At 32.3% G+C, this 27,154-nt stretch overlaps 1 protein-coding gene across 30 annotated transcripts in view; it reads left to right on the forward strand.

Moving 5' to 3' along the window:
• The first annotated feature begins 12,150 nt into the window (after positions 1-12,150).
• LOC123693035 (glutamate-gated chloride channel) overlaps positions 12,151-27,154 on the forward strand; it is a 44,262-nt gene continuing 29,258 nt past the window's right edge. For all 30 annotated transcript variants that reach the window (XM_045637906.1, XM_045637907.1, XM_045637909.1 and 27 more), the window contains exon 1: positions 12,151-12,539. The gene's annotated coding sequence lies outside the window, so the exon portion shown is untranslated. The remainder of the gene's footprint in view (positions 12,540-27,154) is intronic.

Raw genomic sequence — 27,154 nt, forward strand, 5'->3', positions numbered from 1 at the left:
ATTGGCGATAGCCGAATGTATGTTTACATTTGTTACGAGTTTATAAGTATTTTAGATATTCTTATATTTATTCTCCACTGTTCGATCGATCGGAGGGCGACGTGTCGGTCGCGGAATCGATCGTCTGAAAGTTAAAAGATAAGATTTTTGAATGTATTATTTTTAAATTTGAACGACCGCGGGGCCGGTGAACGACGGCCAGACTCTCGTTCACCGATCACGGGCCGCGTCGCGACATCGGTGAGTTGATCGAATTTACTATGGATTTAAGCGATCAAGTGTTTCAATCGACGGCTGGATTATTTTTAAAACGGTCGGCGAGGTGCCGATCGTGATCGTAATGTTCAAATGATATTTATTAAAGCGAGCGTCGGCGTAGGAGTAGATGCGTTACAATCGACCTCGGACCCGCTGACGTAGCGTAGTGTTAGAATAGCGAACAGAGTGAGAGGGTTAAAGACAATATTTGTATTAAAAATAATTGTAATGACCTAAAAATTTAGGTGTTACATTCAACATTGGTACGATCTGGTCATACATCGTTGAGAGTTGTTGAGCTCTTGAATCCTTGTACAAATATCCACTCGACGATAAAGTTATATTATATGATGTGAATACGGCTATGGCCAGAGCGTAACAGATGTCTAACTGCTGCGTCGACACAGAACTGCGCAGTTTTGCAACCGGTGGGATCAAATCCTTTAAGAAACTTACAATAAAAGAGGGGACAGAGAAGACAAACGTTAACAGTATATCGTTTTATTTGTATATGATCACAAAAGACATTAGGTATGTAAAAATAATGTTGCTAATTGTGATAGTCTTCTAACTTATCGTACATAATAAACAGATCTCTCATTATAAACGCGTTGTCGGTATCGGCTACTGAAAATTTAAAGTCGAACAAATACTTAATATTGGTTTAGGGATCAAAGCCAAAGATTGTTAAAGTTTTTTTAAACATTACGAATGTTGTGCATTAATACTAAATTATTCTCAGAGTAGTAGAGTAGTGACTTATATGTATGAAATTATGTTTGTTTATTTTATTACCCTCTCCAGACTGCTCATTATAATATTTAGATCGACAATGTAGATAGTTCAGCGTTAAGCTATATATTTCTCAAATAAATAAAAACAAAAAAATAAAAAAAATATTAGGATAGTATTAATTTAAGAATAAGACCACAATTCACTGATATCCAATGAGAGGAAATTGTTTTACTAAACTAGTGCCACATGACAAACGAATGTGCCAAAAATAATGGGTAGCTGAAAAGTACATGGTATTTAAGAATCTTATACCTAGTAAATGAATTAAAACTATTTAATGTCGCGTTGTCGATGACATAATATATATTAATATGTAAGTAACTAAATGTTATTAATTTAAACCACAATTCATTATTTTGCACCGTAGATGTAAGATCTGTATAAGTAAGACTCACATATTTTAAATACATATCCTTCGAACATATTTCTCCCTTAAGTCTTCCCCTTTAGTATTTCAATAAAAAAAATAAGTGATTTTTTATTAAAATTGTGCCAAAGTTGAATCTAAAAGAAAAGTTTGAATGTGGCGTCTTTGTATGTGAAATTGTAAATTGTGTTGAAGTCGTCGTTTCGTGCTAGTCAAATTGGTCTGATGATAAAAAGCAGAACAACATTTATTATAGTCTAGTCAAAATTTATTTCAATCGTTAATAATTATTATCATTATTTAATTCGTGCAAATTATCTGAACTTTACGTTCGACATTATAAAAATTATTATCTTTACAAGTTCTTTGCTTAATATTTTTACATTAGCAATAAAGATGATAAAATCAATTATTTATATTATTGTGTATTGATATACAGAATTGCTAATTAAGCGATGTATGGAGCTTTGTACATGTAAGTACCACAGGTATAAATAGAATTTAATCCGTAGAAATAACTTTTTATCAGGAAAGAAGTAAGTGAATAGAGAGAGGAAAATTTATAGCTGTGATGAACGTTTTGGTATGCACTTTTGTGCAAATGATGTCAGCTTAAGTGGTCGGTAAACGTTAGTGAGGGTAGGCTCAGACGCTTTGTGCAGGCTTGTCACCGGGAGCGTGTTATCGCACATTGCAAATGATACAATCGTTGTATTATCGGGTAATGTAAGACACCTTTTAAAATTGTAAAATCTTCTACAATTTTTTCTTATACGGTCTTACTAGATATAATTCAAAAACTTCAATTATCCCCGAAGATATTCTACGTAATAATAATTGTAACACGTGTTACTTAAATTGGTGTTGTTAAATGGTGTATTTAGTACAATGCAATTTTAATATTGATAGGAGTATTAGTGTTAATTTGATAATATGTGTATTACGTTCATATAGTTTTGCAATAATTATAGCAAGGAATGTAATCATATTAGACTAGATGTTATTCGTTATTGTTAACGTTACTTTTGATTTGCTCAATTATTTAAATATTTATCTAAGCGTAATTTGAATTTGACATTATTTGTATACGATTGCTTTATTTTGAGATTGACGTGAAAAATAAGGATAGTTGTATACGCAAGTAGCCCTGATAGTATATTTTTAAGGAGGAATTTGCAATTGCTCATTGTTCATGTATTGTATTGATTTGTATGTATGCTTACAGAGACGGCCGCTTAGAGGCTTTTCGTTTCAACAGAATTCACGTTTCAAAGTTGCAAATTTATTCTTATGTTGAATGTATAGAATGATTTACAAATTTTCCGATAAGATTTTGATTTCGTGCCTTTATTGTTTTTGTTACATCTAATTTTTATTATATTAATTAGCCTTTATTGACAGGGTCTGTTTTCGCCATAATATTATAGTATTAAATCCAATTTTAGCAAATATTTATACATTAAATGTATTTTATTTTAAATGTTTTTTCTTGTTAGCACTGAATTTTTTAATTCGTAATGCACATTTTTAATCGTCTCCTTCGGAGTTTGTGGATATTAGGATGGTGGAAATTAAAGAGACAATCGTTAAATTTAAGAACCAAATTGTTGAGATAACCTTATTTACTCCATCGCAGAGTATTTACAAAAGAAAATAGAATCGCTATATTGTATTTTACAGAAATGCAGACTTTATAAGTTTGGATAAAAGAGGGTTGTGTAATTTGTTATTTAACTTATACAATGTATTAAAAAAATCGCTTTATTCTTTTCACAGTAATTACCACTCAGTAATAATTATCCAACGGAAGTAGACCAGGGTAAATTCTTTAGCAATCACAAAACACTCATAAAATATTTAAAATTAATATTTGTATCGATATAGTAATAAATTTTAGACCATTTTCTTTCACATAGACGCATTGTGAACCGGGAACATTCAACAGTGTAAGGTTATATTGTGGTATACGAACAAATTTATGATTTTAATGAAGTGGGCTGTGGCGTCTCGTTTTCCGATTTAGTATTAAATAATGACTGAGTATAGTAAGAATGTCAAATTGCTAACAATCTATCAATCTTATATACTGCTGCTATTTAGATAAGCATTTAACTATTTATTTATCACCAGTTTTTATAATGCAGTATTTATATATATGCGTTTATTTTTAAATTAGAAAGCCCACGCACCCTACTGATTCTAATTCAAATAATGTAAGTTACAATATGCTCTGAAATTTTTGGTATTCTGACATATTTAATTGATGTAGCATAATAAATATTGAGATAAATGTATTTCCTTGCATGTGCAACAAAATGTTTAACGTAATTACACTCACTTCGTAGACTCTTCTTTTAATAGTGCAATCGATGTTCACTCGTCATATCTTTATAAAATATCAATGTAATTGTCGACATATCTAATCGTTTTGTGAATTGAATTGATTAATGTTTATAAATATAAATGTTGTACTTACGGTTACAGTATACTGTCATTCACATATTAAATTGTTTGTTTTCATTATGTTATTTCAATAAAGTGTGTACATAAAATATATTTGTTTTATTCCGATTTCATATTTCCTCCTTATTACTATAAATGAAATTGTGTATGACCGGAGTAATTACCGGTTTCCTAGAGATCTTTCTTTCTTTCGACGACGACGAAATCAATAAGAGTAGGTAGGTAATGCTTTTTTGCTTAGGTACCTACTTAACTCCATTATTTAATCAATACTGCTTGGGTTAAAAAATATCTGAGTATTTTCATTGATTTAAGTATATTTATTTAAATGGGAGCCGTGGTTTAGCCGTAAAGGTGTTACCAGTGCACATACATTAACATTTTATAATATTAGTATCAGGTACCTACTAAATGCTCAATTCTAGGGATGTAACGATACCGATACCGATATATCGGTATCGCCGATAATAAAACAACCGATACCGATATCAAACAATTCAAAAAACCGCGCCCATTGAACGATGCGGGAGGCTGCCCGCGCGTGCGCACTTTGTTTTCTGAAAAAACTACCAATAGTAAACTTTTATTAGGTACTGATTGTATGTGTATTACTTAAAGTTTAACTGACTTTGTAAAATAATAATACTAAAATAAATGGTTTTGTTGCTTTTTGATTTGGCATTTTTATTTAAAAGAATACGATTAACAGTTGAGTCTCTGTTAAATGTTGGTAACTTTTTATGCATAATTCACTATTTATTTTTCTACCAAGACAGCGATATCGATATCGCCGATACATTACTAAAAATATCGGTATCGGTATCTTATCGGCAAAATCATGTATCGTTACATCCCTACTCAATTCATAACTAGTCACCTGTATGTGTGATTTGAATTTAAATAGTTATACTCAAGTTATACTTACATTATACGGTTATACCACAGATTATTTTATTTTTATTACTATAGTACAAAATACGAAAATCTCAGTATTACCGTGGGGGTACTAAGAATAACATTGTAAAATATTCAGACAGATAAAAATTCAGACTTTTGATTACGTAATTTTTGATTAAACACAAGTAATGTTAACAACTGAATGGATTTTGATGATACTTGGCAAATAATTTTTTTTCGTACTCTTACCATCACAATTCTAGTGAATATTGTCCAATTGCTATTAAAATAATAATTAATCATTGGTAAGAAGGTACTATTTATTATTAATTCGCCTACCCAGGAGAAAACTACCAATCGAAGTGATTTGATAGAATATGAGATGACCCGGTATTTTGATGCTCTTAAAATGTTTGAGTATAATTTTATGGATCAATTGATTTATATGTTAAATACCAACCATGAAGATATCCACTATCATCCGCCTTCGGCGTCGTGCGAAGTAAAGTCGTGCACCTAAAGGAAAGAATTCCATAATACGAGCTTAACTTATTATTTCGATCGTATTACTACTGCTCTTGTAAACAAAAATCTTGTAATCATCTTATTGAATTGTTTTCTTGAACAATGAGAAAAATAAGTAACATTTCTGCTAGTTTATATAGCTAGGTACTGCTATCTTACGCTTGTTAAAAATATTCGTTCAAATCCGTTACATAACTGAGTTCATCTTCTCACTATAATCGCTAACCTTGGTTGGTAATATCGTCGTAACTCAATAATTGAAAATAAATAACATCATTAAACTATAAGTAAGTTACTTGCCTACGCTGTACAGCGTGGGTGTAGAACGAAGATGGTAGAGCATTCTGTAACTTAAAGTATCTACATTTTTATGGTTAGAAAAATCTTCAAGCATCTTATGACACGACGGAGATTCTGAATAAAAATAAACATAACATATAAAGTATAAAAATTAAGATAGGTACATTATTATCTAGTCTAAGGAGACTAGAGAATAATGTATCCTAATTTTATGGAAAGCTCAGTCAAAAATAGCTCAGTCGCAAGTCGCAACGCATAAGAAAACTAAAACACATTGCGTATTTGTAAATCCTGAATACAAATGGAATATAACCCAGACTCCCAATACGTCTTAAAAACTTTTTCAGCAAACTGAATCTCTCTTTGTATAATACAGTTTGATTCTAAATTAACTACGTATAATAGATGTAGGTACGTAGCTAATATATGGATTCAGAATAAAACACAACATTATGTAAACTAGGTACTACAGTAGCTACAAAAATATTATGTTACTAAAATATGTTTCTGTTGCTCGTATGAAAATAAAATCTTTTATTTGGAAGACAAAGCAGAACCCGAGTCTACTGTTACACGTAAGTACCTAAATCTTTTAGAATTCAAGTTTCAGGCACATAAATTTTTGCAATTAGGTACTAGGCATTTAAATTAGTTTAAAGTATTAGGTATCCCATATTCATATGGAAAATTAATTGAAACTGTTCTCTTGAAATATTTATGAAAATAGAGCTAATTTTACATTCAAGTCAAAGTCAGAACATGTGCCCGGTCGTTACCCTGAACAAAACGTTACAGCTTTTCTCTTAGCTCCAAACGAAGTGCACTTTCTACGAATGAGATTGGATGACGTCAACGTTTTCACATTAAGGTCGTACAAATTAGTTCTTAGTCATAATTCTATGATTGTTTTAAGACAAATGGTTAAAAATAGAGTTTTGTAGTTAGGTAGAGACATAATTATTATTATTAAATAGAAACAGACTTATCCAATGTTTATAGAGTATAATAATTTTGTTCGTGTTTGTATCTAATATTAAAAATCTTCTTGTACCTAATTTTATTGAATTGTTTTCTTGAATATTAACGTAAGTGACAATGTTTGTTCTCATAATAAGTAGGTAGGTACCCCACTATCAAACCGGGCAATGTTGATCTAAACCTAATGTATATTTTATTAATATTAATCAAGATAGTGGCAATTTCAATTATCGTATATAACTAGACTTGTCCAGTGGCTACTTACTAGTGTGTACTAATAGGTACCACAGTTTAACATTATTATTTCCTATACAGGGTTACTTGTAAAACACCAGCAACCTCGATTTTTGTGAGGCGTAGAGTTTATAATATTTAAACGGAAAATTAAATGAATATTTATTTTTGTATGAAAATAAAATCTAACAAATTATCAAAAGTCGTAGAACAATTAATGTTGTTGCTTATGATGTTAGCTATCTTGTCCTGCGAGGTTGCCGGTGTTTTACAAGTAACCCTGTATAGCTATAGTTAAAACAGTTTGGTCTATTATTAATGGTGAAATGGGTAAAAGCAAATCAAGTAATACCATAAAACTTGTAAATAATGACAGGGTTATTGACAAAAGTGCTGATGTTGCGCTTGCTTTTGAAGAATTCTTCAGTAGTGTCCCTGCTACTATTACTAATAGTTTAAATTCGTCTTCAGCACTTGCAGAAACCTTTTTGAGAGACCATGTTGCGGGGTGCAGTACATTATTTGAATTACGACACGTAACTGCTAGTGATATTGTTACTGCCTTTAAGACGCTTAATCTAAAAAATACTTGTGATCTTTGGGGAATGTCCGTAAATTTAGTTAATAATATAATAGAAAATATTGCGAAAAATTTAGCTTTCATATTTAATAAGTGTTGTGACTATGGTACATTTCCTAATTTACTAAAGCTTAGTAAAGTTATACCTCTATTTAAGAAGGGCGATCAAGAAGACTGTAACAATTATAGACCTATCTCTATTTTACCAACATTAAGTAAGGTATTCGAGAAGTTAATATTAAACCAATTGAGTAGTCATTTTGCATCTAATAATTTACTGCACACCAAACAGTTTGGTTTCACAAAGGGGCGCTCAACCACAGATGCTGGAGTTGCACTTCTAACACATATTTATAAAGCATGGGAAAACTCAAAAAATGCTCTGGGGATATTTTGTGACCTATCCAAGGCATTTGACTGCGTTGAACATTGTACTTTGTTACGTAAACTTAATCACTATGGAATTACAGGAAAAGCCCAGAACCTCATAGCGTCATACCTGCATGATAGGATACAGACTGTAGTTGTTAATGGAGAACGTTCTAGCGGTGCGTCAATTAACATTGGTGTTCCACAGGGGTCCATTTTAGGTCCCTTCTTGTTCTTGGTATATATCAATGATCTTCCCTATTATTTGCAGGATAGGTGTGAAATAGTTCTGTTTGCAGATGATACCTCATTAATTTTTAATGTGGATAGGCATGACCCAAATGTTGACGAAGTGAACAGTGCTCTTTCACACATATCTGAATGGTTTACTGCCAATAATTTATTATTAAATGCCAAAAAAACCACTTGTGTTGAATTTTTACTTCCTAATGTAAAAAAGTTGAACAGAGATATTACCTTGAACGGGGAGGTATTGCATCCTACTGAGTCTACTGTATTTCTAGGGTTAACATTGGACGAGAAACTACAGTGGGGAGCCCATGTCAACACCGCTGCAGGTAAGCTCAGTTCAGCTGCATATGCAGTCCGAAAAATAAGGCATCTCACCGATGAAGATACGGCTAGATTGGTTTATTTCAGCTACTTTCATAGCATTATGTCCTATGGAATTCTACTGTGGGGCAAGGCTGCAGATATAGAAACTATATTTATCTTACAGAAAAGAGCCATTCGCTCTATATAATATAATTTGCGTGCTCGGGACTCACTAAGAGATCATTTTAAGAATACTGGTATCCTTACTGTACCATCACAGTATATATTTAATAATATTTTGCATGTTCACAAAAACGCCGACTTACACACAAGAGTAGGAGATAGACACGATTATGGCACAAGGAACAGGAATAGAATTGAAATGCCGTTTTTCCGATTAGCTAAAGTTAAAAATTCATTTATGGGTCAAGGTATACGCTTATACAATAGAATTCCTCTCAATATTAAAGAGTTTAGTAGTTCTAAATTTAAAACTTATATAAAAGGTGTACTAGTTCAGAGAGCGTACTACAGTATTCAGGAATATATGGACGATAAAGACCCATGGAGGGTTGTCGCGTAAAAGCCACAGGACAGTTCTTTGGCATATTATGATATATTATGTATAAGTTAGATATAAGTTACATATTATGTAATATTGACATGATTTTAAAAGAGCAACTATGGAGTTTCTTGCCGATTCTTCTCCATAGATACTGCTTTCCGAATCGGTGGTAAATGTTAAAATACTTATGTAATGACGATTCGAAAGTGCTACTAAATAGTAGTCTAATTGAATAAATGAATGTTTGAGTTTTGAGTTTTGTGCTAATACAGTCTGTAGCGCTACGGATATGTCCAATGATACAAGTAGGTACGTAGGTACCTAAATTTTACGTTATTTTATGAACGTAATAAATAATTTACGTTCGAAGCAAAATATGAACAAGAAATAATAAAGAAGAATTTAATTCATAAATACTATTAGAATGTATTAGTGTCCAAGGATGGTTATATCTACCCGTATCTTCTTTTTCGTAGTAAAATATCAAGCAAGTATAAATACACTATCGCACTGTAATTAACTAATACAAATGGAACTGTAGTAGTTATTATTATTGCCAGTAGGCAAATGATTACAACTCATAGGTACTGCTGTCATAATTAATATTTTACAAAGGACGATCAATAATTATTAGTAACTAGCGGTCCGCCCCGGCTTCGCCCGTGGTACATATTAACGTTTTCTCTACATAAGAACCATCCTCGTACTTCAAGGAATATAATAAAAAAAGAATTATCGAAATCGGTTCAGCCGTTCTCGAGTTATGGAATTACAACGAAAAGTGGCATTGATTTTTATATATACTAGCGGTCCGCCCCGGCTTCGCCCGTGGTACATGTTTACGTTTTCTCTACATAAGAACCATCCTCGTACTTCAAGGAATATAATAAAAAAAGAATTATCGAAATCGGTTCAGCCGTTCTCGAGTTATGGAATTACAACGAAAAGTGGCATTGATTTTTATATATTAGATTAGTAATAAAGGCAATTCGCTTAATTAGTATATCCGAATATAAAAATATAATGATCGATTTCTTTGCTGTTGATTTATGCTTTCCTTCTTTACAATCATATCGATTTTTTTAATTTAAAAATATAATACCTATACTTTACGTGAATTTGGATTTCTATGCATGGTTCATTAGATTTAGGATGTAGATTAATATGGTAAATATTAAATTGTTAATATGTACTATGTTGTTAATATGTAATATGTAATATGTACTATGTATTGTATGTACTATGTATACCTATCTACAGTAATCTCTGATTTGGCTGGGTGGAGAAAAACATATTCAGTAGGTACCTATTGCTACAGACACATCCATATAATCTAGGAATTCACAATGAAAAAACAACACCTTTTTTGCGTCGCCTTTGGCCTTGGATAAAAATGGTTTACAAGAAATTCTTAGATTGATAAAATAGACTTACATTTGGATTTCCTGTGTTAAAGTTAATTAAACGCTTAGGAACTGTAGATTGTTTAAATAGGTACCTATGTATAATGTATCAAAGTCACCTTTTTACCACTAAAATAATAAACATACAAGAAGAAGCTTATTCGATCCCGATCAAAAATTTCTGCTTAGAAAATATAAAGACAATATTATGATAAGTCGCATGGTTTATCCGTATTGAAAATATTTGGTGCTCTGAAAAGCCCAGCTCTGAAACCAGTTTCTACTGCCCTATTAGTTGAAGTGATTCGATTAATCATGCAAATATTGATTAAAGCGTTTCCGCTACAACAACCGAACAATTTATTTATTTTATTTGTTGGTTTTACTATCATGCACCTGCATGAACAATGTACGTATCCTACAATTATAGAGGTTACCTACCTACTACAATTTACCTCCTCAATTGTAATCTACATTATTTTTAACCTAACTTTAATTCCTATTTAGTTATATACGTATATATCCGATAAGTCTGAAAGGAAGAAATAAGGTATAATAAAATAATTTATTCAGTTGTAAAATTTATCTTTAGATCGGTCGAATAGTGACCCGAATCACCGACAGGAAGCTTTGATTTCATATCATAAATAATTAATAATACTAGATACCTACGAGCTACGTAGTAACTATCTATTATGTATTATTTTATTCGATACACAAGTTTTCAAAATTATAAAATAAAATATATTTTTAATTACATTCATAGAGATAGAGATAGATTTATAGAGATTATATTCATCATATTATTTTCATTCAGTTTTTTCAGCCTAATAAATTGAAAACTAGCGTAGTTAGTTTCCTAGCAGTATACTTAGAATATTATATTATAGAACCTAGTATTTGTATTATCAAGCAAAGTTCCACTTAGAAAATTGGGTAACAATCGATTGTCGTAATGTTTATTTGTTCCCACGTCACGTAAACGGCTTAACGGGATCCGACCAGTCTTAGCACAGAGGGATTTGGGAAACCGAACTTCGGGCGATATTATCATCAAATCATAATAAACTTATCGAAAATGTAAGATATATTTGAAGATTGTCTCTATTCTCACTAGTTAATGAATTTTTTGCCTTTTTATTTTGTTAGGAAGGTGCTACGCAACAGAAATTCTTAAGACAAAAAATACTCTACGAAACGAAGTTCTCAGTCGTTTCTGTCTTTAAATATTTGAATAAAAATATATTGAACGAATACGGAACATGATAACTGTATTTAAAGTTTAGTTCAGTTTAAATTAAAAAGTTTAATTTATTCGATTTCACATTGAATCATTGATTTCACGTGTAAATTATGCGCACAAATAAAAGCTCCGAGGCCAAACATTGTAAGTATTCGCCTGCTATTTTGCCATTATTGTAGTTCACGCGACGTCTTAGCGATCTAACCTCTACAATGCTCTACTATTGACTTTCCACCACCCGCCTGATAGTAAGCAGACGTCTTATTACTATTTAAATTTCAAGCAATATCCATAACTGGATCTCAATTATTTCTATCTCTATAAAAAATATAAACCTAAGTACATGTTACGTAAACTGAATATATTAAAAATGGTAAAGAAATCAATGATCGACTGATGTACCTAACGAAAAACTCAGTATGATGAAAATAACATCATAGAAGAAATGACATTAATCACGGCGTACTAAAAGAAACTTCAATGTTATGATTATAATAAAATATTGTCTTGTTTTATAATAAGGAGACGAACAAAAGAAGTGTATCGGGATGTGAGTGCGCATGCCCGTCACTGCGCCACTCGGCAGAGCGCTGCCCCCTGGCGGACTCACGACGCAGTGAATTGCGTAACAAAGCACACTCGCCTTCAAACCTTACTGAAAACTTTCGTTCCGCGTGTGCTAACGGATCGCTGAAGCTTAAAAGGACAAAAAAGTTTTTCGCGACGCGAAACCTTCGTTTGAATCGAATATAATACGCAATTTAATATTTTGGGTTTCGAATTATTTTTTGTTATTGAAATTATTTAGCTTTTAATCAATTGAATACTGTGTAAAGTGTACCGATGTGTATTTCGCCGGTCGCGTATATTTTAATAGTGCTAACGTTTTGAGTGTGCGTGCTATTTGGTTTTGTTTCTTTTTGCTTGTAAGCGAGTGGTGGCAGCGGCGTCCGGTGGGACCGCACTGGTGGTACGAAGGAATCGATACTGCGGTGGGAGCGGCAAAGGTAAACTTTTAACGTCTTCTAAGTTTTAAATAAACTGTTATTTAAATTATGTTTTGCTTATTGTACCTATTCATAGTTGTAGTAAGTGGCTTTTTGTTAATTTATTTAACGCTATTTTTAATTGTTTGTAGTTGTTACTTATGAGTTCATGTAAATTAGCATTTTTTATTTTTTATTTCAATTTTTTATGAAAGATCTACTTTGCCTCTTTTTCGAATGTTTAGTAATATCCTAATTTACGATAGTATAAATTACTGTGATAGAGTGCTCGAAAAATTCCCTGCAAAACGGCCGTTTTTTAATGAGACTTGCCAGTTATCCGAATTACAATATTTTGTCTGAGCATCAAAGTTTTATTACGTATTATTACTTGTCTATTGACATAAATTGTGTTTTGTAGAAAAATTGGGCTTAGGCCAAAGTATGACGTCAAATATCCTCAGAGAATTAGGTCACAAACAGGTCTGTCTGTGTCGATATAATCTTAAAAGGACAAAATAGTACCTACTTATGCTATTCGCTCATAAAACTTTTTGACAGACAGAGACTTTTTGAATAACTATATCCGCCGTTTAAAAACATTACCTATTATCTGAATTTCACTAAACTTCTGCTTCTGTAGGACCTTAGAAAGTAAGTGTTTACATAATTTGGGTGCTCTATAAATTGAAATGAATAAAGCATTAAATGTGCCAAAACCCGAATATTTATTAGATTTAGTACCCTGTACAGCTTTTACAAGTAGTCGTAGTTGGGAAAATAGACGGCCGATTCATAGATTTATTGTCAAATCCTAGAAAATGTATTGTTGCTGAAATGTAGCTACAATGTATTTCACACGAGGACTAATAACTTCATCTATAAACAATAGATAAAGTAAATCTACAATCTACATATTATCCAGATGAAATACAAATTATTTCTTATCCATAATATAAGGAATACCTATATGAGGTCTTTTTTTTGCAAAAATTCATAAAATAACCATCTAAATTGTAACCAATGCAACCAATTCACTTTTTTATAACTACTTACAAATTAAAAAATTGAAATCTCTTAAAATACAGCTTTCTTAAAAAGTGTGGATTCGTGAAACTATGGTCGCATACTTAATTCGCATAATCAGATCAATCTTATTATAACCATATCTGTAGTAAATTTTTCCCTTTTTTGTGTAGACTATGAACTTATTATTCTGGGTTCTTATAAAGGTCATCCAATTTCAGCCAAAGCACGCTCCAATATCGGATAGAAAATTAAAGCTCCCGAATATATGTAGGTCTCTCGTTACAGCTTTTAAATTTTGCTGTCTTGTTCATTTTGGAAAATCATATTTTTATTAGATCTACACAGCTGAAACTACGGGATTAAAATTTGTAATTTAAACGTTTTAAGCTTAGTCTGTATATTAAAAAATTCTCTTTTGCTTCATTTATTTCATGATTGTATAAATAAACCTATTTAATTAAAAGTATAAATATTTATTGTAAACATACATAACTCTACTCATTACATTAATAATCAGGAAGCTTTATTTCCCCGAGAATTCTGATAGTAAATGTAATCTCTAAAACGAACCTAAAAAGACTCTTGCCCCAGATAAAAGAGGGATTATGAGATTAAAAAAATAATTGAGAACACTCAAAGAAAGTAAAAAAAACAACGTTACTAGGACCAATAATATTATTTCAACCACACATTGTATTAATATGCAGGTACGATGGAATGTTTAATGTTTATTTTACCGTAGAGAGATACTCGGAAAATAACGTTGCTTTCGTGGAAAAAGTACGCATACTGTGTCATTTATTTATCGCCTCATCGTACTAGCAGAGTAAATTCGATCGTTACCTTAGAAGTGACATAATTTCACAAAAAGCTATAGGTACTTCCGATGGAAGTGAAAGCACGAAGTTAACAGAATTTTAGCAGGAAAATTTTAATTTTCCTAACATTTAACATTAACATGTCTAAAAAACCAACAAAAAACCCGTAAAATTTTCTCCTACCAAAAAGCTGCTCGATGTGGTTATAGAAGCTTCTATAGTTCGTTGATATTATCAGTTATTGGCCCATATTCAGTATCTCTTGTTTTTGTTTTGTATGTAAAGTTTAAATTTTCTAAGAATGATAGAAAATTACAAAATCCACGTTCATGTACATACCGAATATGTGCAATTATTAACATGGTACAAATTACTTTATGTTAATATTCCACGTTGGAATGACATTTCACGCATATTGGTCCGCCATGTTTTCATGTTATTTTATTACGTCTGTATTTTTGCCCATTGTTAGCGTAGAATAAAATAAAGTAAAAATTAAACTGAGTGCATTTTATTTAAATAACCAAATTGAGTTGTGTGTTTTTATTGTATACCTTTGCTTTACTTCTTTGATACCTATATTGGCAAATAGCTGAGCTTTTGTATTCACAAAATTTTAAAGAAAAAAATCAGAAAAAAAAAACAATATAACCACCTACTTGCTTTCTTGTGAAACACAATACACATATCATATCTATGTCTTTGTCCAACGGTTAAAGGTAATGCTCTATTGTTTAGTTATTTTTAAACAACGTACGATCTACCAGCCCGTTCTTTATAATTAACTACCTATAAATTAAACGTCACATAACTATCAAAATATAAAATTGACCCAATTATTATATTGGATTATAAATCAGCAAAAAAAAAGGTAAATTAAATGCATTGATAATCGCAATCTTTATGAAATGTCAAATGCGACGGACTCATTAGGTAGGTATGTATGTAAATATGTTTGACATTTTGGATTACCAGGCTATTTCAGTTCGTATTTCTGAAATTGTATATTTTTACATTGATTTAGTCACGTTCATTACACATTTAAAAATAAAGATGCAGCGTAATAATGTCTATTATTGGATTCGGCCTGAGCAAACGTCATACGTACTAGCGAATACTTGCTGACAATTATTCATTACAATCAATTAGCATTCCTCGGCCTAGTAGCAATTTGGTAATTAAGCGGTAAACAAACCATCATTTAGGAGACCATTCAATATTTACTTTCATGGCGACAATGTTGAGTATCTAAACATTGAAATATGTATCAAACAATTTCGACGAAAATAGTCTGTAATATTTTTAAGCAATAACACAATAAGTCTTCAATATTTGAACACGTTATTGGACGTTAAAATATGTGCCATACGTTCAATAGTGCCTAAGGTAGACAACGATCAGAATTGATTTCATGCAGGCAATAAAATGAAGCATTAATAGCGTATAGATGAAACGGTAGCGAATGTATTATTCAAATGAGTATTTATAAAACTTTGTAACGACGAATTTTGTATTGGTATTGATTTAAAGTTCCACGAAGTCACTTTCTACTCAAACGATTGAAAGGTCTATATGATTAAATGATAAATGTTTCAAATGACTCTAACAACCAACTCTACATTGCAAGATTACTAAATAATAGGGTAACCATTGAAAGGGTCAAACAAATTGCTTCATTAATCGATAGTCTCTACAGTTAAATAGATGATTAGCCTTATTTTTCTCGCTTGACTCAGACTTTCTCCTTTCCACTGGGAATCGGAAAAATCGGGACAGTTGTACTGGCTTTTGTGCGTGATTGCTCTCCTTTGAAACGGTTACGTGCAAATCGATGTAGATCATATACTTAAATCTAGCTATCCTAACGTTTCAAAAGGTTTTCTGACATTTTAGAATAATTTGTAATGATGTGAGTCTATAGTGTGTTTGATAAACGATTGAAGCTGCCTTTAGAATCTATCAAATTATTACTTCTTAATAATTCCAATATAAAACATTAATTACATTCTTTATTTTACTTGTAGTTTTTAGCTCCATTAGCAGAATCGCATGATAACAATAAAGATTATATTTTTGTTTACACTAAAAGATCACGAAAGAACGCTCTTGCTCTAACTCTAGCTCTACAGCAGTTCGTTTGATGTAAATGCACCGTGATCGCAACAGAATCAAACTACGAAAGAATAAATAGATAGTTCATACATAATAATTATTGAAAAATAACAAATTTTTGTCACTGTAAGTACTGTAAGTACGTTGTAAATGTACGTTCACGATTCTATCCCGAATACTCATCAAACAGTGGCTTTATACAATGTTTGCATTAATTGTCTTGTTAGCACGCTCATTCTTTGAAGAAGCTAAAAATAATACTCGTGTCTATATTTAGGCGAATGGTGTGTTTGTTTTGTTTAAACTTAGGCACGTTCATCCTAAATTATAATATATACTTACATGTCAAGTTTTCACGCCATATTGTCATTTTAGATGATAAAACCGGGGTACTTAGACACAATTAGGTACGTAGGTGTCAACAATAATTTTGTAGTATTTTCTTACTATAAGCTTTTAAAAGATGTCAGATTAAATTAATCATAACGATACCTTGTAGTTTACCGACGTTTATAATTTAAAAGACGAATATATATCTAATTTTATTTGCTACAATAATCATACTTACATTCTACGTAGCCCGAGGTGCGCGCCAATAACTTCAAAGGAATTGTCTGTAAATTATAGAAGAGGTTAACTGGAACTACTTGTGCATTGAATTAATAATACGTAACTTCTAAAAATGTTATGTGAAATTCATTTAAATATTTCCTTTATTTTTTTAAACATTCAAAACGTATAAATTCGTGGAATAGAATGACATACCTACTATCGTAAAAAGTTCTTAAACAAAATTAGATATTATCTACTGATATAAGAAAACCAGATAGAAGTTATGCATAAGCATCAAAGTTTTAATTAAAATGTCAGAATCATTCTGACGACGAAGTTTAATGAGTAGCTTAGCTCCAAAAAAATAAGAACGAAATGGAAATATAAGACTATGAATATGAAAAGAGAACTTGACCCTTAGGACTAGCTTATGTTTTGGAAAGCTAAATACTGAAATTTCGACTAAACTCGTAACTGCATAAAATATTCACCATGGAGCTGGTACCATTCAAATTACACCAGACCTTATGAATAAGATATAACGAGACATCGAGATGAGAGAGTAGGCAAATGAAGTGGAATTAATGATAGTCATTATTTAAAGTTAACAGAAAATGAGCAAAGGAGCTGTAGCGAGCCAAATACAATTACAGGACTAACATTGCGACCGCGGCTTCGCTTGCATTCCAGCTTGCATTTTATGCGTGTTGTAGGTAGGTTTATCTACTAAATTCTTCTCCTCTATTTCGTCACGTAACAATAACAAATTGTTTGACTGCGTATCATAGGAAGTAGGAACCCAAAATACTGGGGTTAAAAACAAAATATAATTAGTATTAGGAATTAGGATACGTATTGACAAACTTCTCTATCTAAAATGATTTTTAGATAGTAGTTTAGATTTTATGGTTATAGATTTTTCATGAAACTGAGCAAAAATAAAATGAGTAATAAAATGAGTAATAAAGAGAGGAATAAACGGTATTTCCGCCGTTTTTGATCTGATAAGTATCATTCTAGATATAGAGTGAGAATTTTATAATCCGTGAGAACTAACCTTCATTACTAATTCCTTCATTTTTATACCGCACTAACTTTTCAATCTCCGCCGAGGTTAAGTTTAAATTTTTCATCTGCAGTTGAGATTGGGGAAAAAAGATTAAAATTGCCTGTCGAAATGGGTCGGCCTATATTGGTTTCCACCCAATGTTTTTTTCCGGCGAGTCTAACGACCAAAAATTTTATAGCCACTCGAGGGTAGGTACTTTTGTTAACGATGTTAGCATTTACCTCATTTTGGGTATGGTGGGAACTGCCATCGTCACCCTCATAAACATTCACAATTTTTAATTTTATCATTGTTTTGTTTATTTATTTTGAAAATGGTGGTTTCAAAAATTTATCTCATTTATTTGGCTAATGCGTTAGACGGGTTTAGCAAGATGTGAAACCAAACTGCATTTGGACTTATGCACTAACTACCTAATTGGAAGTACAAAATTTTAATCGACAAGTTATTTAAACTACATTGAACAAACATAGGTTTATTGTATCAAGAAATGTATCTTTGAAAAATTTCGACGCAAAATGTACAAAAACTACGAATTCTGTTTCGTAACGGTCGATACGCTGTGTTCGTGGAGGCTTAGAAGCTCATAAGCCTGGCTCCGTTCAATGTGCAAACGTGAATTTGATACAAAATTGCTTTGTGGTCGAACTTTACGATTATTTGTTATTCTTTCTTGTTTATGACAATGCACGATAATTAGTATTTCGTGTATTGCTTTATTAGATGAACAAGCCAACAAATTTTTTAAGTCAAATATTTGTTCAAAGATTGATGTAAGTAACCTCCTAAATATTTTTATAACCTTGACCTTTAAGTCCAAATGTATTCCATCTGATCGATCTTTCAGACAGTCTTACCTTTCTTTCACTGCTTGTAAATAAACCCATTATTAATTCGATCAAGTAAGGAGTTCCTCTGACCTTTTCGTTAAAGCCTCGAAGAAGTAGGTACCGCCCTCCTGGCCGAAATTCGGTCACTACTTGTTCGAATCCACCTAAATAATATTACACGCATTTGACACAAATAAAAATATACATTCATCACTATGATTATATCAATTGCTAATTTATAAAAATAACTGTAGAGTTGTAGAGTACCTTCATTAGGTACGTTAAATGTTGTAAAATGATACTTATTCATCAAGTAGGTACATACTGTTAATTTAAATGAATATAATATGATCAAATTAAATGTAATAATTTAATTTAGTACCTACGTCGGTGAATGTTGAGTGACAAATATCGAAATGACTATATCTATATTCTATAGTATATTTTTTATTATTTATATTACCCTCACGTAAACAATTCATTTAATTAAATAATGATTAATGTATGTAAAGTCAAAGTTTCCATTTCAATTCGCACTGTTTTGTTTTAATTGTTTGATTCTGAAACTCGTCCTTTTTCATTAAACTGCCATAGATTGCAGAATCCCAAGGATGTTATTTATTTAGCCGGTTATCCGAGAGTATCCGGCTTTATTTTGAACGCGGTAAACATTTGCTTTATAATTCAGGCCGGTTGTAACTTTTGTTCCACACCAATACTATTAAATCATTTTGATATAAAGACAAAAATAAATTACTAAAAAAGAGAATTAAAACTACTTCTACGAATCGAGCTTCAGTTGACCCAGCCGCCTAAACAATGTAAATTATGAAGTCCCTTGTCTAAGATTCAGGTCAAATATAACTATAAATAGGTAGCCACGAGCCAACCCATAGTCCATTGCCTGATAACCTATATAATGCTAACGAATTGAAAAATATATCAAACTATTGTTGATGTGATGATGTGAATTTACGAAAAAATAATATAGGTAACCTGAATCTGCTTTAGGTTTAGCTCTAAGATCCCCGACTGTTTAAAGATTGTAGTATTAAGTAGAATTTAATTTAATCAGAACTAATATTATGTAAAATATTATTAACTAATTACAACTATATTAGGTAATAGATATAGATATATACTAGCTTTCCACCCGCAGCTTCGCCCACGCAGTCAAAGAAAAACCCGAATAGTTCCCGTTCCCGTGGAATTTCCTGGATAAAACCTATCCTATTTCCCGGGGTAAAAAGTAGCCTATGTCCTTTCTCGGGTATTAAAATATATCCATACCAAATTTCATGAAAATTGGTTCAGTAGTTTTGGCGTGATTGAGTAACAGACAGACAGACAGACAGAGTTACTTTCGCATTTATAATATTAGTATAACTAATTATACAATTTAGGAAAAACAACGAATATAAATAATTGCCTGCCTCTTAAAGATTACAAACGGGAAACGAAGTCAATAAAAATGGCAAGTATAAATCATAGTAAAATATTATAAAATGCAAATATCTGAACCAATGCATATTAAATTTTAAATTTAAACAACACATCCATCAAGCCAAACAGCGTGGAAAATAGTGTTAAACGACAGAGCGAGTATTAACATAATAATATTACCCGAGGGAACACACGCCAGGGATAGATATAGGACCACTAGATTACCCAGATGGATTGACCCAACTAACTGTTTATTAAATAGATTTGAATAATATTGTCAATTAATGACTAATCGCAAATTTTGTACCTAGTGGTAGTAGATGTAGTAGCAAAGCTTGAAACGGATTCGTATTCGTCCCAATAATGTTCAAATTTATTTTATTTGTATTTGATGGTTTATTTATAGCACAGATAACTATATACTAGCATTAAGCGTTTCAATTGTATACAGTTCTAGAGTTGTAGAGATAGAACAACAAGTAACAATGCGCTGATACATAGTTCCTTACGGTAATCTAATTCTTACGGAAAACGTTAGAATAACCTAAATGAAGTGAAAATGTACACTTCAATTAGGTTATTTTAATTTACAATACTTGTTTACCATATTTTGGTGCACCCCAGTAGATTAGATGTCTTCGCCCACTCTGTTGACTCTGGTTGACATTTTGTCGGAAAGTGAAGTGATCCATAATGAAGGTTGATACAATTATTGGCTGAAAGGTTGTAATAACATTCTAACCCCCGTATATATTTTATGTAATAACAAATCGTGCTCTTCTGTATATGACGTATTTTTTTTCCTTTATAAATATAAGTAGCTCTACCTAAAAAAATAAAATGCGAATATAATATAACTGAAATAAATAAACAGGTATATAATTTATCGCGCTTTCTTAAGAAGATGAAACATGATGTCGCTCTTTTATACCAATAAATTATAAATCTAAATTAAGGAATGTCTTTTATCTTCTATGAATTCTCGGAGCGAAGATTCTTAACAAGTAGGTAGTTGTCTTCTGCTATACAATAACGTCGAGTAATTTTCTTTAGAAATCAACCCTTTCCTAGGTCGGTACTTTATGCAAAAGTCCTTGAGTCGAACATTTTAACATTATTAATCATAGTTTCAGTTTACAAATCATAATTTGCCATCTATACAAGATTTAGGTCATTATTTATACTTGTTAAATGTAGGAAGTTGGCACGACACCATGCAAATGATCTTTATCGACTTACCATACCGCTTTCCGGAATATGCTTACTATCTGGGGCATGCGACGGGCGAACTATAATTAATTCACATTCGTATTGTACGTGAAGCCTACTTCAAGATATTTTGCCGATTGTCTAAATGCATTCTCTTATTTCATCGTCCATTGTAGATGTCGCTTGTAAGAGTTATTAACATAGAATACACAGCCGCGTTAATTACAGAGTTATAAATAATTGTTAATACTTATAAAAATAATACCCAAAAGATCTGGATAGTAAGTTGAAATACAAAAAAAGAACATAAAAGTAATACTAATCATAAATAATGTCATTTAGTAAACTCCCTATGCGGCCTTGAATGTTTGTTCCAAAAATTATGCCATTCCACTGTAACACATTTTATTATCATTAGATAATACTTTACTAGTGCATATGTCGTTTTTGATATTTATATGCAGTGAAGATGCCCTATTGAATCATGCCTGAGCTCTACTCTTAAACCCTTTTCCGACACGCTATCAAATACAATATTCCCCGCTGCATAATATCTACCATACCGCTTACATGTAATTGCAAATATTTCCTGCAAATTGCACTATAAACACCAATAAACAATACGTTGTAAAGATTGTGAGAAAGCTATTGCATGTATGAGATCGATAAAATTAGCCACGCAATGTTGCCAAGTTGGCTTCTGCCCGTGACCGAAGACGACGACGGTGTTCGCGTCACCTAACGCTTGTCATAAGTACAATAGACTCACAACATTGCCTATTATTAATACCCTACTGACTACGCTGTATATCAATATCAAGGATGCTACTAGATTTTGTCAGCGCCAAAGGTTAACTACCAATGCAAAGGAAAACATTTCCGTTACAACACAAGGTGGGAAACTTCGTAATAGGAACGGACATAAATAAATATATGGTGATATATTTCATAGAAACCCATTGACCACCGAGCGGCCCGATCGGGCCACGACACAATAGATTTTCTATTGTGTCTGTGATTCCGGGGGCTAAGTATATTATACTTACTAGAAAATAATTGTTGGTAACTTTAGTAAACGTTAAAAAACGTTATAACTTTAGCTTCTACACTGACGGAATACCTTATAGAAAAATGGAAAAATACTAAACTTTAAAAGCGCCACGTTGAGGCAAATTTAAAAATATTCCGCATTCAGATAAAAAGAGAGATATTTCTTAAGAACCTTCCTTTCTAATTACTCATGTAAATTTAGAAATAGTCATTCCGACATCCCGTTTCATTAATTTATAAATATACCTATATTTGTTGGAAGCTTGAATATAATAAGTCTTTCTTTAAGATATAAGTAGTTACTCTGCCATCAAATTATAAATTTCTGGCATAATTAAGCCTGTGTATGGAGTGTCAGTGGGTCAACATGGTTCTATGTGATACATACTGATGATACTGAGGCATTAACTGGATGAATGATGGCTTACGTCGTAAATAGCCACTAATCATAATGAGGGAATGTCTGCTATGCAATGTCGGGTGTTATAGTTCGCCTGTCGATCATTAGTCAATAGCGAGCGATGCCATTTGCACCGTAGACTGTGAAATTATATCAGAGAGTGAAACACATTATGTATCTAGTGCCTTGTTTGTTAAATATTAAAAAATGTTTAGCACTTTATCCGACAGCTATAATAGGAAAGGAATAAGTCGAATACAATGCATGAAAAATTTAGAGACTTTGATTTTACGTTTTATTTTTTACCCTAAATCCTTATTTATATAACCCGCTACGATTTCAAATATTTCACACCTGCCTATTCATAAAGTTCCCGCGCAAAAATAATCCCCAATGTTTATGCAGGACGTGGTATACCTACGTAACATGTTTCATACGGGGATGTGTGAAAACAACAGATGTAAATGTAGGCCTTATGTTGGTGGCGTTTATAAGTAATAAAACCGAGGTTATTTATATATTTTTACAAACGAGGTTGCCTTTATTTTCTGATAGATACCGGCTGTATCATTAATTATTTATTCCCAATCGTCATGATTATAAAAATAGAGGAAAATAAAAGGATCATGACAATGATAAATTGCAAAAGCATTTATACATTGTAAACATTAACGTCGCATTATTGAAAACTGGTTGTAGCATACATTTGAAAAATAAGTAAATAAAATAAATACGTTTATCTCCAATTCTAAGTAAGATGAAAAATTTAAGTGTGAATCTACAAGTTCAGAAGAGCCAATTAAGCGAACACGGAACTTGTTGAAACTCATTCCGGTAAATTGAATCGGATAAAATTTTTGTTTGAACAATCTCTCCCAAGAGGAAGGAAGAAGTCGAATACAAATGGGCAAACTCGTTGGGAACGTGGCCTTAAATAATGGTACTAAATAAAATAATCAGCCCATTGTAGCCAGGGGACATTATATAAATTATTCTCTATTTTGTTATTAGGTACTTCTAAATCGTAAATAGTAGTAATCGTAAAAGCAATTGTTTATTTTTATTAAGTAATATTTTAACTAAGAACTCGCACATAAACAGAAATATGAATGAATGATGTGAATTTTGAATCTTTGTGTTATATGATTTGAAGGGATTGAAAACATTTAAATTATACCTTGATATTCATATGTACGTCTACAAATATTGTATTAACTACCTATATACAGTTTTAAAATTGAAGTATAATTTCAACATTCACGTAATTATACAACTAAACTAAATTAGAAAAGTAATTATACCCAGCATATTTTACGTGCACGGAGTGGTAATGGCATCACGTGAGTTATATTTAAAGCTACATTGCAAGCTGCCGCTTTTCACAGCTAAGTTTCAAAGGATTAATTATTTCTAGTGCGATGACAACCTGAAATAGACACGTTACTACTGTTATTTAATTACAACGTAAATTGACTGTGACGCTACGAGATACACGGCCTTCGTAGCTCTTTTAAGTAGACCTACAGTACTCCCCACTTCTCAGCTGACCCTCAGTCACATCTGTTTTTATTTATTCACCTAGTTAGAGATAGCAAGATGAAACATTAATACCTACTACATAGTTACTACTGCTATACGAGTGAAACCGACCGTGATGCTACGAGTTTCACGTCACGGCCGACGTAGAGCTATTAGTTTACGTCATAAAATTCCCATTTCCTGAACTAACCCTTTGTGCTGGTACATTTCATTTGTAAAATTACACTGCGAAATAGGCGCGAAACGTTAACACTGTTATTCAATTAATGTTCAACTGAATTGTGGCTCTACGAGGTTTACATCACATATTACGTTATGAGTTAAGTATCAGTAACACTTTGCATATTAATTGAATAATAAACAAAAATACACTATTCATAGATATAGGTCCTAGTGTTATGTTTATGTATTCCCCCAAAAAAGGTGTAAAAGCCGAATGTTGTTCGGTGCGTGTTATTCTCCTAAAACATAAGGGTAATTAGCAAAGAGGACATTGCATGTAAATTATAGCCGTAATAAACTTAGTTTACCTACTGGGTAATTATGTTCTGCTTTTGCAATCTTTTATGCTTGTAGTCACTATAAAAAAGCATCATTAATAGCTGTTTAAATGTTAAGCGCCAACGGAATGTCTTATTACATAAACAAATAGTCAGTGCATCAATTTACTCTGATGCTCACAATACAGGCCACGAGTCTAGTGTGGGCTAGGTGCGCATCTTGGTTCAAATAATGTATAGTTACTCATTTTACTGTGTTAACAACCTTTTGAATAAATATTTTTTACGTAATTTACTTACTTTACACTACTTTATGGCTTTTTTCGGCGTGGTTTTGCCGATATGTGAGTAAAGTAAACAATGTCTAAACGTAACATTGCTGACCTCGTATCCATTCGCTTCGCCTGCGACCACGCCCATTATTTCCGCACCATTACATTTCTTGTTGCTGTTATTGAAATCGTGGAGAAAAGTGCACATTTAGTACATGGAAGCTTAGTTTTTGTTTAGCTAAGAAAATATATTCTTACTACGACAAGGGTAACGCACGTAAGTGCTTCTTAATGGCGCATAAATAACGAATGCCGACCTCACATACCATACTCTTGTACGCATAAAAAGTAAAAGTATGAAAGCTGTGTAAATCACAAAACAGGTATGTTTACAAATAACAATAATTTGTGCTATGTAATCTCAACTTTGTTGTATTATCTTATATGTACCTACAAATATAGATTTTTCACGATTGGTAAACTACAAAATACACATGTATTTTTGAAAAATAACAATGTTATAAAATGCTAAGAGAAAACAGATTCTATGATACCTACCATTCGGGAAAATCCGTTAAACCGTTGTCTCAAAGATATTCTCACATTACTGTGTTCATATAATATCAGGTTACCTTGGCATCAGATGACCCACATGCTCTTTCCTTAGCTCTCCCATTATAACAGAATCCTTTTAGGTTTCTATTTATTTACATATCCTGAAACACAATTTTATTATCTATAATTAATTTTAAATATCTAAAGGTTCATTATCATTAAGTGAGGCTAAAATAAAGGTTACCTTTCCTTTACTTAAACGTTTGTTTAAAGAAAATGTTTTCTTCAACCGCAACAATGGCAGTTATTATGTTTTATTCTAACATTAAATACAACCGTTTTACTAAGATATACAAAGAACATTTAAGACAAAAGAACGTTGAATTCGCTATAGATAAACAACTGTGGTTTTATTGCTCTTTTTTTCTTATGAATACTAATTTATTTCTTATTTTAATCTACATTATTTTTCTCATTTCTAAAGGCAGTGGGAGTCGAGCACGCTTCGGCATGAATTGGGCCAGCTCGCACCGGGGAAGGTACCACACCTCCACAGAAGATCGGCGTGAAATAGTGGCATGAAAATGCCACTGTGTTTCGTACGATGAGTGGGGGCACCGGAGGCCCGTATCCCTCTCCTACCTATCCCAATCCTATCCCTATACTTCCCGTGTTAATCCTTTACAATTCCATTATCCTTTCCTCTCCTCACATCCTCCTCTTAAAATAAAAATATATGGCAGCGTATTTAAATTTTAGACTACCCCAGGAGGGTACTAACCTTACTAGTGTTAGAGAATCCCTCCCTGAGAATCAAAACTCAGGCTGCCCTACGTACTCTGGGGAGGGCAAAAGTCCGCTTAAAAAAACACCTAAGCGCAAACGGCGCAAAAAGTCATCCAAACCACCACCAGTGCTGTCAGTGGACTTCCGTAACGTGAGAGGCATACGCTCCAACCTCAATGCCGTCCACCACCACCTTGAGACGGCAAAGCCAGACTTATTATTTCTGACGGAGACTCAAATTTGCCCTCCACCTGACACATCACACCTTCACTACCCAGGATACAAACTGGAGCACACTTTTATCCCTAAAGCTGGTGTGTGTGTTTTTGTAAAGGAGGATATTTGCTATCGTCGCATCAAGAACCTCGTTAATTCCAACCTGTCAACTCTCTGGCTTCGTATAGACTGCGATGACCATCCACGGGTCTATGCGTGCGTGTACAGGTCGCACAGTGGAGATGCTGAAACCGAT

Source organism: Colias croceus, chromosome 7, assembly GCF_905220415.1.
Source record: "Colias croceus chromosome 7, ilColCroc2.1".
NCBI lineage: Eukaryota > Metazoa > Arthropoda > Insecta > Lepidoptera > Pieridae > Colias > Colias croceus.